The sequence below is a fragment of the Castor canadensis genome, chromosome 19 (assembly GCF_047511655.1).
Source record: "Castor canadensis chromosome 19, mCasCan1.hap1v2, whole genome shotgun sequence".
Classification (NCBI taxonomy): domain Eukaryota; kingdom Metazoa; phylum Chordata; class Mammalia; order Rodentia; family Castoridae; genus Castor; species Castor canadensis.
The window spans coordinates 36,411,445-36,425,443 of NC_133404.1; the positions used below are offsets into that span (position 1 = coordinate 36,411,445).

The 13,999-nt window shown below is 47.7% G+C and overlaps 1 pseudogene; it reads right to left on the reverse strand.

The window, feature by feature from the left end:
* Positions 1–13,115: 13,115 nt before the first annotated feature.
* Positions 13,116–13,694, reverse strand: LOC109679056 (small ribosomal subunit protein eS4-like; annotated as a pseudogene).
* Between the last annotated feature and the right edge of the window lie 305 nt (positions 13,695–13,999).

Here is a 13,999-nt window from a genome sequence, read left to right on the forward strand (position 1 = left end):
GAATAGGAGTTTAGCTGGATGAACCGTAAAGCAAAAGGCAGAGAGGGATGGAGGGAAGCTGGGCACACTGGGTTTTGGCAGAGGAAATAGGAAATAGTGTGTGCAAAGGCCCAAAGGTATTGGGACTCTTTTTTTTTTTTTTTTGTGGTATTAAGTTTTAAATTCAGGGCCTTATGTGTTAGGCCAGAACTCTATCACTTGAGCCATGCTCAAGTTATTTTTCAGATAGGGTCTTGAATTGAATTTTGCTTGGGGATGTCCTTGGACAGAGATTCTCCAATGTGCTCCTCCCTCATATGGGATTATAGGTGTGCATAAGCACACCCAGCTTGTTTGTTGGGATGGGATCTCGCTAACATTTTACCTGGCTGACCTTGAACTGTGATCCTCCCAATCTCTGCCCCCAGAGTAGCTGGGATTGCAGGTGTGAGCAACACGTTTGGGATTGCATAGTGCACATTTTGTTCATTTTGTTGCACTTGGACTGAGGATTGAAGACTGAAGAGGACCGAGAGCATATGGTAGTGGTTTGAGGAGAGTGAAGGAGGACTTCTGGCCTCTGATGTGGAGGTGCGACGAGGAGGTGCTGGTGTGCCTCACTGAGGCACATAACATGGGAAGGGGGCAGCTTTTTCAAGGTCATGCTGGGAGACACTGGAAAGCGGAGGAAGGCCGTGTGCGGGTGAGGACAGCACTGCAGAGCAGGGATTCTCTGCTGTCTGTCGCCTACGGTACTTGGTACCCAGCTGGTCGCATGGTGGCCTCTCATGGCTGCCTCAGGGGCTGATCCAGGCTCCTCCAGGCATTTAGGACCAGAGGGAGAAAAGCTGGGTGGTGTGCGGTCGAACTGGTAGTGACAGCAGCAGAGTGAGCACCACGAGAAGAGCCCCAGGACACCTGTGTTGTCTCCAGGGCCACCTCAAACAGACAATGTGCAGGGAAGATAGTTATTAGAGGCCACCCTCTTGCAGGACACACACCTGAAGGAAAACCCTAAATGTCGAGGTTGTAGGACTGAATTCAATGCAGCCAGAGTCAACTTCACCTGGGATGTAGACAGGTGCCTCAAGGGGACTCCAGGATGAGTGCCTGTGGAGCCTGGGGTTTGGCTTTGTAGGGTCCCTTCCCATGGGAGAACTGCTTTTTGGTGGTAGTGGGATTTGAACTCAGGGCCTCACGTTTGCTAGGCAGGTGCTCTCCTGCTGAGCCACTCCACCAGCCCTTTCTTGTGTTGGGTTTTTTTCGAGCGGGGGTCTCAGCAAACTATTTGCCCAGCCTGGCTTCGAACCTCAGTCCTCCTGATCTCTGCCTCCTGAGTAGCTTGGATAGAGGCGTGAGCCTCTGGCGCCCAGCCAGTCCGCCCTCTTGTTTGCACTTAGGGAGGTGCAATCCCCCATCCTCCCCCCAGGCTCACTGCTCTGCAGAGAGCACCACCGATTTTTGTTGGCTGTAAAACTCAAAGATGAATTTTCCTACCATATTTTATGAGTGTGGGATTTAAAGCCTTCATCACACCAGGCTGCCACCTTCCAGGTGATGATGTGTGTTGTGAGCTCAGCCAGGAGACCGCTGATGACACACGGTGACCTAACATCCGGAACAAGTTTTTTCTTCCATAGACAGCAGATGGGAGATTTTGCTGTTTCTTTAGACCACAGATGTGTTCATCTGTGTGGAAGTTGCATGGGGACCCTCACAGGCAGGAGGTGTCGTGGTCCCCAATGGTACCTAAAGACACTAAAGGTTACGAGGAACAGATAGGACTGGGGATGTAGCTTGGTGATACAGCACTTGCTTAGCATGTGCAAAGGTTCTGGGTTCAATCCCCAGCACTGGAAAAAGAAGGAAGAGGAGGACCAGCAGGAGGAGGAGGAGGAGAGGAGGGGGGAGGGGAGGGAGTGATGGAGGGGGAAGAAGAAGAGGAGGAAGAGGAAGGAGAAGGAGAAGAAGAAGGAGGAGGAGAGGGGAAGGAGAGGGGAAGGAGGAGGGGAAGGAGTGGAGGAGGGGAGAGGGAAGAGGAAGAGGAAGGAGAAGAAGGAGGAGGAGGGGGGAGAGGAAGAGGAAGGAGAAGAAGGAAAAGGAGGAGGAGGGAAGGAGGAGGAGGGGAGCGGAAGGGGAGGGAGTGATGGAGGGGAGGAGAAAGGGGAAGAGGGAGGACAAGGAGAAGATGGAGGAGGAAGAGGAGGAAGAGAGGGGCAGGGGGAGGAGAAGGAGTGATGGGGGAAGAGGAAGAGGAAGGAGAAGGAGAAGGAATAAAATTAAGCTATGGCACTTGAAGGTTCAGGACAGGTTGAGCACTCCTGATCTGAAATGTTCCAGTTTCCACACATGCCCTCACACGTTGGGTCACAGTTAAAATGCAGGCGCACTAAAAATTTTTGTATAAAATTACCTTTAAAAATCAGGTGCTGGTGACTTATGCCTATAGTCCTAGCTACTTGGGAGGCTGGGAGGATTGAGGTTTGAGGCCAGCCAGCCCCACCTCCAAAACCAGAACAAGATGGACTGGAGGGGTGGCGCAAGTGGCAGAGCGCCTGCTTTGTAAAGCAAAGCCCTGAGTTCAAACCCCAGGCCTCCTCCGCCCACTGACAAAAATTGCCTTCAGACAAAAATTGTGTGTGTAAGGTATATATGAAACATAAATGAATTTCGTGTTTAGACTTAGGTCCTGTCTCATTATGCATATGAAGATTTCCACAACCAAAAAAAAAAAAGCAATCCAAAATTTGAACTCTATTTCCAAATTAGGACATTCCTTATCCCAAGGACTGCATCTCCAAGGCGCCTGTGTGGGGGGTGGCAGCTCAAACAAAACCATGGGACAGGGGTGGAGCTCATGGTAGATGCTCGCCTGGCATGCTTGGGGTCCTGGGTTCAATCCACAGCACCGCAAGAAAATCAAAACCAAACCAAAACAACAAAAGTCAAAAACAAACCAACAGAAACCGTGGTAAGCACTGGACAAAGCCTCTGGGTCATTTGCTGCAGACTGTAACCTTGACTGACTGGCCACCAAGGTCGAGGTCCTATTTGAGCCTTTGCTGAAGGTTATTCAGAGGCCTCCAGCACTTAAAAATAATTCTATAGCTTACAAAAGCAAAATTTCTTTCTTTTTTTTTTTAATTTAAAGTAGGACAGTTAAATGAAACCCATGTCTTCATTTGGAGCCTAATAATAACCAAAAAGTTTCCTCCTGCCCTAAATTAGAAAACCTCATTAACGAACAGTACTTTTGTTCCTAAGAGGCCACAAAGCATGCCCTGTTTTCTCCCTGCTTAGGAGGACAGCTACAAAATGACAGCTCATGGCTCAAGCAGGGATTTTCTGTGCCTTCCCTGGATTTGGGAGAGATTGGAGCTCCCTTTTTTTTTTTTTTTCTGGTGGGACTGGGAACTTAGGGCTTCACGCTTACAAAGCAGGCACTCCACCACTTGGACCTCCATTCATTTTGATCTGGTTATTTTGGACGTGGGGGACTCAAGAACTATTTGCTCAGGCTAGCCTCCAATCCTCCTGGTCTCAGCCTCCAGAGTAGCTAGGATTACAGGTGTGAGCCATGGGGCCCAGCTAAGATTAGAATTCTTAATGAGATGTTAACTAGAGTTCACTTCTGCCTGTCCTGGAAGGGTTTTAGAGACCGCTCTTGTTTTTCCCTCCTAACCTGTGATGGCAAATCAGGCCCACCCTGCAGCAAGGGACAGCTTTGCAAAAGCGAGGCAAAATGGCTTGACAAAATGGTTTCTCCAAGGAGGTGTGCTGAGGAAGGGGACGCCACCCCAGGGTACAGCATGGATCTGCTGTGTCCAAAACCTGATTGTCCTTCTGTTGCATGGTTGTCCTTTTTGCTTCTGCCAGAGAAATCATGCTCTGGGAGGAGCCTACTGCTTACCTGCCTTGGCCTCAGAGCTGGAGGCTGCTTCTGTAGGTCTCTTTTTGTAGCGGGGGACATTCGTTTTGAAACAAAGGCTGACCTTTCCTGGTACTATGAGCAGTGTCACTTATTTTCATCTCTTTTTTTCTTTCTTTGCTTTTTTTTTTTTCTTGGTGGCACTGGGGTTTGCTAGGCAGGTGCTCGTACTGCTTGAGCCACTCCACCAGCCCTTTTTTGTGATGGATACTTTTTGAGATAGGGTCTGGTGAACTATTTGCCTGAGCTAACTTTGAACCTTGATCTTCCTGATCTCTGCCTCCTGACTAGCTAGGATTACAGGCGTGAGCACCGGCACCTGGCTTATTTTCATTTCTTGGTAGATTCTAAACACTGTACAATGTACAGAAGACCTTGAGCCTGTGTCCAATTCTGCTACCTGAGCAGGTGCCCAGTTGCTGGAGTTTGGGGTCACCTTCCCCCCAAAAAATCCTGAGATACACTAAAGGGACTGGGGGGTGTAAGGAAGGGTGAGGGGCAGCCAGCCAGTCAGTAAAGGGGTGATATGAAGCCAGCTCCCACCATGGGTGGCTCAGGTGGATTCAGTGGGATGAGAATATGGCAGGGAATGATGCCAGCAAGGGGTGAGGGAGCCGGGCTTTCACACTCTGGCTTGTCAGTTTTTGGGAGAGCCCTCAGTGAAGAGATGAAGACCCCAGCCCTTGGCAGTTGGCCAGAGTTTGGGTAGGTCATGGTCAGAAGCCATCTTTCTTTTTTTTTTATTGTGTGTGATTTCTTTTTATTTATTTATTTATTTTTTATTTTATTATTCATATGTGCATACAAGGCTTGGTTCATTTCTCCCCCTGCCCCCACCCCCTCCCTTACCACCCACTCCGCCCCCTCCCTCTCCCCTCCCCCCCCAATACCCAGCAGAAACTATTTTGCCCTTATCTCTAATTTTGTTGAAGAGAGAGTATGAGCAATAATAGGAAGGAACAAGGGGTTTTGCTGGTTGAGATAAGGATAGCTATACAGGGCATTGACTCACATTGATTTCCTGTGCGTGGGTGTTACCTTCTAGGTTAATTCTTTTTGATCTAACCTTTTCTCTAGTTCCTGGTCCCCTTCTCCTATTGGCCTCAGTTGCTTTTAAGGTATCTGCTTTAGTTTCTCTGCGTTAAGGGCAGCAAATGCTAGCTAGTTTTTTAGGTGTCTTACCTATCCTCACCCCTCCCTTGTGTGCTCTCGCTTCTATCATGTGCTCAAAGTCCAATCCCCTTGTTGTGTTTGCCCTTGATCTAATGTCCACATATGAGGGAGAACATACGATTTTTGGTCTTTTGGGCCAGGCTAACCTCACTCAGAATGATGTTCTCCAATTCCATCCATTTACCAGCAAATGATAACATTTCGTTCTTCTTCATGGCTGCATAAAATTCCATTGTGTATAGCTACCACATTTTCTTGATCCATTCGTCAGTGGTGGGGCGTCTTGGCTGTTTCCATAACTTGGCTATTGTGACTAGTGCCACAATAAACATGGGTGTGCAGGTGTCTCTGGAGTAACCTGTGTCACTGTCTTTTGGGTATATCCCCAAGAGTGGTATTGAGAAGCCATCTTTCTCTGTCACTTCTCTCTTATGCTCTGCCTTGGTGTGCAACTCTGTATTACTCATGTCTGACTCATTTCCAGCCACCAACAAACAGAGACTCCCCTCTGATGCCTGCATCTTTCTTGCTTTGCCTGGGATGTCACCACGCTGTATGACCTTTGGTTTCCTCTTGCTTGAGTGACCTATAATTCACAAGTAGGTTGCTGTCATCTCACAAATTCCCTGAGCCCACCAGCATGTTCCCTGGGGGTACCTTTCAGCCATACTTCAGAAAGTGGTCTTCTACATGTTTCCCCGAGGGTCCCCAGAGTGCCCCCCCGACCCATGACCAAGAACAGGAAGTTGAAACACAAGGATGGAGGGCTCTCCAGACTTCCAGTGTCCTAAGTCAGTCAGGGAACCTTTTGGAAAGTACTCTGGAGCTTCGTGTAGCTTGGTAGGTTTCTACTTGGAGAGTTGAGAAGCTGGTCCTGTACATTCATCAGTCCTCAAACGGTGACTGAAACTCAAATGGCCTTGGATGGAGAAATGGATGAGCAAAATGGGGTCTACCTGTGAGAGATACCCTCACCTGTCCAGACTCAAAGAATGGACTCAGATACGTGGAGAACAGTAGAAGCCAGACTTTAATGTCGTTCTTGCAAGATGGGGTGCTGGGCAGCAGGCACACCCAAAGCAGTTGTAGACAATACCAGTTATATTGTCTAGTGTGCAGGTCCCACCCTGGTTCCTCATTGGCTGAGTACTGGGGTGTACATCTTCTCTAGGCCACTGGCATTTCCTAGAGGTTATTTTAAAATATACCTCTCTTGGGATTAGTCAAATTTTAGAAGTGGGCTTTAAGTGGTCTCCGCCTTCCTCTGTGGTGGGAAGGTCTCCCTGTGATATGTGCCTTCTGGATGGTTTTTAGGCATTTCCTCATTCTGTCCTGATTTACCCCTCCCACTTTAAGTTCCCGTCTCAGTTGTCCCTCTCTCAACATCCCCAAGCTCATACCAAGCAAGGGGCCAGGGTTAAATGCCTTGCCTTGAAAATGGACCACTGACCATTTCTAAAATACCCAGCTGGATTCTATTCAACCTTAAAAAGGAGGAAATTCTGACACAAGCTGTGACAAGCTAGGACATGGTGAACCCCGAGGACACTGAAATTACACTGAATTTCATTGTGAAAAGACAGCTGTGGTGTGATGCTCCTTACTGGAGGTACTTGGAGTCAAATAAGAAAGCCAGATGACGGTCGTCACTGGTTAACGGGTTTGGGGTTTCCATTTTGAAGGCTGAAGAGACTTCTGGTGATGGCGGTGGTGATGGTTACACAATGCTGTGACTGTACTAATGCCAGTAAACTACGCGCTTACAGTAGTTAGGATGGTAAATTTATTTATTTATTTCAGTGCTGGGGATTGAACCCAGGGCCTTGCACATGTAAGCATACACCTATCACGAGCTATGCCCTCAGCCCAGGAGATGGTATATTTTATGTTATGTGCATTTTGCCACGATTTAAGGTACAGTTAAAGCTGAGTGCTGGTGGCTCAAGCCTGGAATCCTAGCTACTTGGGAGGCTGAGACCAGGAGGCCTGTGGTTTGAGGCTCGTCCAGAAAAATAGTTCAAGGACTTCCATCTCCAAAATAACCAGAGCGAAATGAACTGGGGGGTGTGGCTCAAGCGGTAGAGCGCCTGCTTTGCAGGCACAAAGCCCTGAGTTCAAATCCCAGCCCCACCAAAAAAAAATATGTAAAGTACAGATCACGAGCCAAATAAACATCTTTTCTTCATAAAGTACTCAGCCTAAGTTACTTTGTTAGAGCAACAGAAAAGCAGCCTAATACAGCGCATGCAAACTGGTAGACATGCCAAGTGTGGACGATCGGTTAATGCCAGCCAGAATTACGAGTGTGCACAGCCTTATAGCAGCCATCTGCTTTCCAGGAATCCCTCACAGACACACTGGCCTGTGTGACATGGTCCCTGCAGCATCACTCGTTCTACTAAAAGACTGGAAACCAGCTAGATGACCACCAGCAAGGGACTTGCCAAAGCCAGCTTGGGATGTCCATGAGAGGGAGTTGGGTGTGGCCATGAAGACACAGGGGCCCTTGTTGTGTGTTTGTTTGTAAGGAGAGAAAAATCCCAGGGCAGAACAGGGCATAGAGTGGCCTCTGGGTTGTGGACTTGGTTTCGTGTCTCTGGCCACACTGACCACCTCGGGGTGGGGGGTCTGGAGCAGCACAAGGAGGGAAACTGTCCTTTAATGTCCTTTCCATTTATTTACTTATGCATTCACTTATTTTGGTAGTACTGGGTTTTTATTTTTGTTTATTTGGTGGTGGTACTGGGGTTTGAACTCTGGTTCTTGCCCTTGCTAGGCAGGCATTCTGTCCCTTGAACCACGACCCTAGACCTTTTTGATTTGTTTACTTTTGAGGTAGGGTCTCTCTTTATGCCAGAGCCACCTGGACCACAGTCCTCCTCTTTATGCTTCTCACGTGGCTGGGATGACCACACCTAGCTTAAACTTTTTCCCTGAACTTTTGCCTTGAACTGCAATTCTCCCAATTTCCACCTCCCAAGCAGTTTAGGATTACAGGCTTGAGCCACCTCACCAAGCCAACAAACCTCATCTTTAGGCTTCCTCTGATTTAATGGAACACACAGTTTTCATTTGTACAGTACTGGGGTTTGAACTCAGGGCCACGCACTTGCTAGGCAGGCCTCTCCCACTTGGGTCACACCCTCCAACCCTTTTTGCTTTAACTATTTTTTGGCTAGGGTCTTCTGTTTTAGCTGGGACGACAGGTACACTCCATCACACCCAGCTTATTGGTTTTGAGATGGGGTCTCTCTAACTTTTTGCCTGGGCTGACCTTGAAACTTGATCTTCCAGATCTCTGCCTCCTGAGTAGCTAGGATTACAGGTGTGAGCCACCATGCCCAGTGTCTTTCAAATGTCGAATCCTGTGGATATATTGAATACCCCCTCAAAAACAAATAGGATTAAAATGTTTTTAAGTTCCAAGTGTGTTTTTTGCTGCCTTGTATTCCACTCTGAAGTTCTGGGGTCCTCATCTGTAAAATAAGGAAAGATCATCTGAAAGACTTATTTCAAAGACCAGTGGCTGCTGGGCCCCTTCCTTTATAGCACCTGCCACTGCCCTCCTCTGGCTGTTTCTAGGGACAGTGACTTGATCTGTGTGCTGTTGGAGGAGCATCGGTGACGCCAGGACCTGAGCACTGACAGCTCGCCATGCCATCTCTGGGACGTGCTCTTGGAGGGTGCTAATCCCAAATATATTTTTCGAATGAATAAACGAAGGCAAGCATTTTGTAAACGTGAATAATATGCCCTTCCTAACTTTGTAATCAGTATTCATAGCATGAAACTGCACGAGGCAATGCCGTGCAGAGGCTCAGTGGAACCATGCCAGCTAGTCCAGGTTCAAATCCCAGCTCCGCCACTGCTCAGCTGTGTTGACTATGGGCAAGTCACTTAACCTCTCTGTGTAACAGTTTCCTCATTAGCAAATTGGCAGCCAAGTACCTATCACAGAGTTAGTGTGAGGATCCAAAGAGCTCACATGTAAACAGACCTTACAACAGTACCTGGCTCTGCACCCATGGGAGGTGTTACTACTCACCGTGACTTTGAAACTTTCGGTTACATTTACTCATTTCTATGATTCTGACAAAACTTCTTTCAAAAAACTGGGAAGACCCTTAGATGCATAGGGAAGCTTTTCCACTGCTTTCCAATCTTAATCTTTTTCCTTAAACATGAAGGGGGCTCATTCTCTGAACAGTCCCTTGTTGCTCTACGGAAGACCCCTCCCCAGGAGCAAAGACGCCCTACTGTGGAGGCCCAGGCCTCCCCACACTTCAAGTCTGTTGTGAACAGGGGCCTGTGGGGGTGGGGAGGGCCCTTTCTTTCCTTTCCCAACACCTGGCATCTTTGCACATCTGTGAGTCCTCTGAAGAAGCCACTTGCTCCCTGCGTGCCTTCTCCTCTTCCTGTCCTCTCCCCGACCCTCCCCAGCTTGGTGGCAGTTTGTCACATTCCCAGCGCGGTTGCCTCTCTCTCTGTGGCCAGGGGACCTGAGGTTGTTGACTGCTTCGCAGGCTGCCTGGAGGACAAGGGGGTGCCTTGGAAACCCTGTGCTTTCTGCTCGAGCAGCTGTGAAAAGATTCAGTTGTTGCTGGCTTATTGGGTATTATTGCTGAAAATTGCGGCTTGAGTGTCCTGGATGGGGACACAAAAAGAGATGATCAGAGCATGGATTGCTCAGGGTGGCTTCACAGGGCATGGAACCCCAGGGTGCTCGGCCAAACCTGATTAAACGGAAGGCGGTGGCATGGCTCAGAAGAAAATGCTCAGCACCCATTGCTTTCTGACGGCTTCACCTGGTGCCCTCAGTCCCTCTCTCATGTTGGGGACTGTGGAGGCCACCTGCCGCCCCGGCCTCCTCCTCAGAACCCCTTTCATCTGGAAGCCTTAGGGCAATGATGGGAAGGTCCTCTGGCCACTGGCAGGCTGGGCACAGGCAGGGGACAGCTCATTAGTGCCTGGCTTTCTCCAAGGAATTGTCCCGGCTCGTATGAAGTGTCTTCTTGAGAAGTCACCAACTACTTGGGTTGGCTCATTGGAGCTTGAGCAGGTGCCTGTCACAGTCAAATTCAGATGACAGGACCGTAGTGCCTGGGCTCAGAGGCTGAACTCAATCTGTTGTCTTTTCAGGAAGCTCTGGGCACATTTGCTTTTTATCTTATCTTGTTTCTTCACACAGGATAACATCTTATCACAGCAAAATGAAACCTTGGTGTTCCTGTCCCCTCCGAGCTCCCTGTCGCTCAGCCATATGGAAACAGTGGCGGACAGTCACTGGATGAGGAGCTGGCAGCAGTTTGGAGTGGAAAGAAGGGTTCTTAACCTCTGGATCTTGGGGCAGGATGGGGGGTGGATGGGGGGATGGCAGGGACATAGGACCTGGCTGTTTTCCTTTGCTTTGAAGTCCCCATACCCCAGGGGACATGAAAAATAAAGAAAATTCCAGAAGTTGATCACTTAGCTTTTCAAAGCAAGAAAAACCCAAAACCAACAAAACCTCCCCCTAATCTCCTCCTTCCAACACCCCACCTCCTAAAAGCAAAACACAAAGTAAAGGCCACTGGTAGGAACTAGGGCGGGCTTGCCTGGCTTGTTGATGTATTTTGTTTGGCTCACAGAGTATTTTCTTTTTTGAGCAAACATTTAAGCGTGGGGGAATTTCAACTAGCAATCCACAATATTCAGAGTCCCAAGCACATCTGGAGTAGCCCAAACAGCTGCATTTGGCTACTTCCCAAACCCACTCTGTTGTCTTAGCTGGATTCTGACCCTGTAGGCATCTGAGTTTGCCATCTGTCTCTCTCTCTGTGTGTCTCTCTCTTCCCTTTCTCTTTTTGGTAGTACTTAGGGTTTGAACTCAGGGCTTTGTGCTTGCTAGGCAGGCACTCTAACACTTGAGCCACATCCCCAGCCCCCTCCCCCCCTTTTTTTATTTTTGTGTAGGGTATTTTCAAGATAGGGTCTCTTAAACTATTTGCCCTGGGCTGGCTTCAAATCATGATCCCCTTGTTCTCTGCCTCCTGAGTAGTTGAGATTATAGGCAGGAGCCACTGGCACCCATCTGTGTTAGTTAATTTTAAACTAGGGTCTCACTTTAGGCTCAGACCAGCCTGGACCATAACTCTAATTTGTGCTTTCCCATGTAGCTGGGATAACAGGTGCATGTCACTGTACCTAGCCATAGATGGAGATGGGGTCTTGTGAATTTTTTGCCCCCACTGGCCACTAACCACAATCCTCCTGATCTCTGATTCCCAAGTAGTTAGGATTCTAGGCATAAACCACCATGCTGGCCTAGGTTTGCCATCTTTTCTGTCAAAGACCTGGCACCCCAGTATTTCCTGGATTAAGCTTTCTGGAGCAGCGTGGTACTGTTCCAGTATTCTTGGATTCTTCTCTGTATTTACACACTCCCTCAACAACCTTGACTGGTTTTATTAATCTTTCTGTGTTCAATTTTTTTTTTCCTTGTCAGGTAATCTTGCATCAGAGCCTCTCTGCTAAGATCCTGGCTTATATTGAACTTTGCTACTTGATTTTCAGTTATGTGACTTTGTAAATTTATGACTGGTATAATTTGAATGGCTTTTAGAAAGTGGGAGCTGGTGGCATGGCTGAAGTGGTAGAGCACCTGCCTAGCAAGCATGAGGCCCTGAGTTCAAACCCCACTATTGCCAAAAAAGAGAATGGAAAATTGTGAGATTCCAAACTATGGCATTGTTTTCAGTTTGTAGTTGAAGATCTGGGTCTGTTCTAAAGCCTTGAGCTGAGTCAGCTTACTTTTTTTCTTCTTTTTCAAGGGATTTGTCTGTTTCTTCTAAGCTGTGTTTGCTGGCATAAAGGTGAACAGAACGAATAGAACATTCCCTGTAATTTTTCTACTATCTGCATGATCTGTACCGATGTCTCTTTTCTTCTTTCTGATATTGGAATTTGTTTTTTCTCTCTCTTTTTTTTTTTTTATTGTTCAACCTAACTTGATAGCTTTTTTTTTTTTTAAGCATCATAGGAGTTTTATTTGGAAGTGAAATTTTAACTCTCCATACAAATGTCAAAAAATTGTTCTTAATGTAGCAGTCCTTTGGCTGTCTTCATCTCACACGAGCAGACTGTCTGCATTATCTCAGGTCCCCTCCATTGCACTTTTTTCTGGACCATATTGCAGGCGGTTCTGGGGCCAACCAGTCACCTCCCCTGGGAGTGCTAAGCCCTTTCTTTCCCTGCTGCTATGCATCAGGGCCGACCAGCCTCATACCTGGAGTTTCTGGCTCTTCATGTGTCTCCAGACTTGAATCAACAGACGCACCTATAAATGCATGGTTATAGCATTTGTAAGTTCAGGGAAGGTTCACCCTGGGATTCGGGGAGACAGGAGCGGGCTGGTCAGGACCAGGACCACAGTGAGGTGAGGGAGGCAGTGAACGCACAGGGGTAAAGGGACACTCTCTCTCAGAATTACACCTGTGCCCTGATGCCCTGTGTGCCTCACCATTGTCTCTTCCCTGGAGCTGGCAGTTCAACTCCCCTTCTTCCACGCCCTGGGCTCTGACTCAGTTTCTCCTTGCAGCCTCTTTAATTCCCCATGGGTGCCTGGTACCTCTTGAGTCTTGTCAAGCAAAGACAACATTTGTACTGCTGCCCTTCCTTCCTGGAGTCCTTTCCATTTTCTCTCACTCTTGAAGCCCAGCGGCAGTACCCCAAATAGGTGTCAGCATCTTAATCTTTGCCTTAGGCTCTGCTTTCCAGAAAACCTGGGCTAAGACTGGAAGAAAGACTAAAATCAAAGCAGGGGATAGACTTCACTGTTAAAGGCTAATGAGATACTATAATCAAAAATCATTTAATTCTGATAAAAAAGTAGTTTATTGATTAAATTTGATATGTTTTCTTTGATATATATTTTTTTCTTTGATATATATGTATATATATAATGTATGTGTTAATTGAGTGATGACTTGAGGATCAGGCAGTTCAGATTTGGGGCTTCTTCTGGGACTCTAGGGAATTTGGCTATCCCGGGGAAGAGTTAGTTGGAGCTGGGTACCAGCTGCCCTCTTTCAACAGGGTAGGCAGACACATGCCAGCTGGCACATTTGCTCACACACATGGCCAAGTTATCACCTCTGGTCACCATACACAGGTTACCAGTGTCAAACAAAAAAATCTGTTATCTTGCCAGTCTCCAAATCAATCCGAATGGTGTCATTCCCTTTGATGAGGGGGTCAGGATAGGGCATGGTTTGGGCATCGTAGGTCACCAGATGAATTCCTTTTGTACTCACAGCGATTTTTCTCACTTTGTACAACTTATACTTGGCCTCCTCAGGTGTGCGTGATACCATGAACAGCAAAGTGACCCTGGGTGTCGGAGATCAGATGGAAATTCTCTCCAGTCTTGTCAAGGCCGATGACATCCATAAACCGACAGGGTAGGTCATATCCGTTTGGACTTTGCCCTCAATCTGAATGGATCACTGCATGCCAATCTTCTTCACTTCGTCTCCTGTCAGGGCGTACTTAAGTCTGATCTTTAGGAAATGAGGAGAGACAGATATTCCCTCAGCTTGTGGGGGCTGGTGGATGGACGAGGAGCAAACACAACCATGGTTTGGAGCTGCCACCTGCTTCAGAAGTTTCTTCGGGCTACGAACTATTTAGTAAAACTTTGATGTAAATGGGCTGCTACTTTGGTTCCCCAAGCTCTTGCTGTTGGGTGGTTGGGAACAGATTCTTGTCCCTTTACCTTTGGATTTGGGATTGTGTGAAGCCTTATCGCCTGTCTCCACCTGAGCTGCAGGGAGATTAGATTTCAGTGACAGACTATTGGGGAATGATGCTCTTACACGTCTGATGGGTCAAAGCAGGAGGTCTGGGGTGTGGATCAAGTGACAGACAACAGCTTAGCAAGCA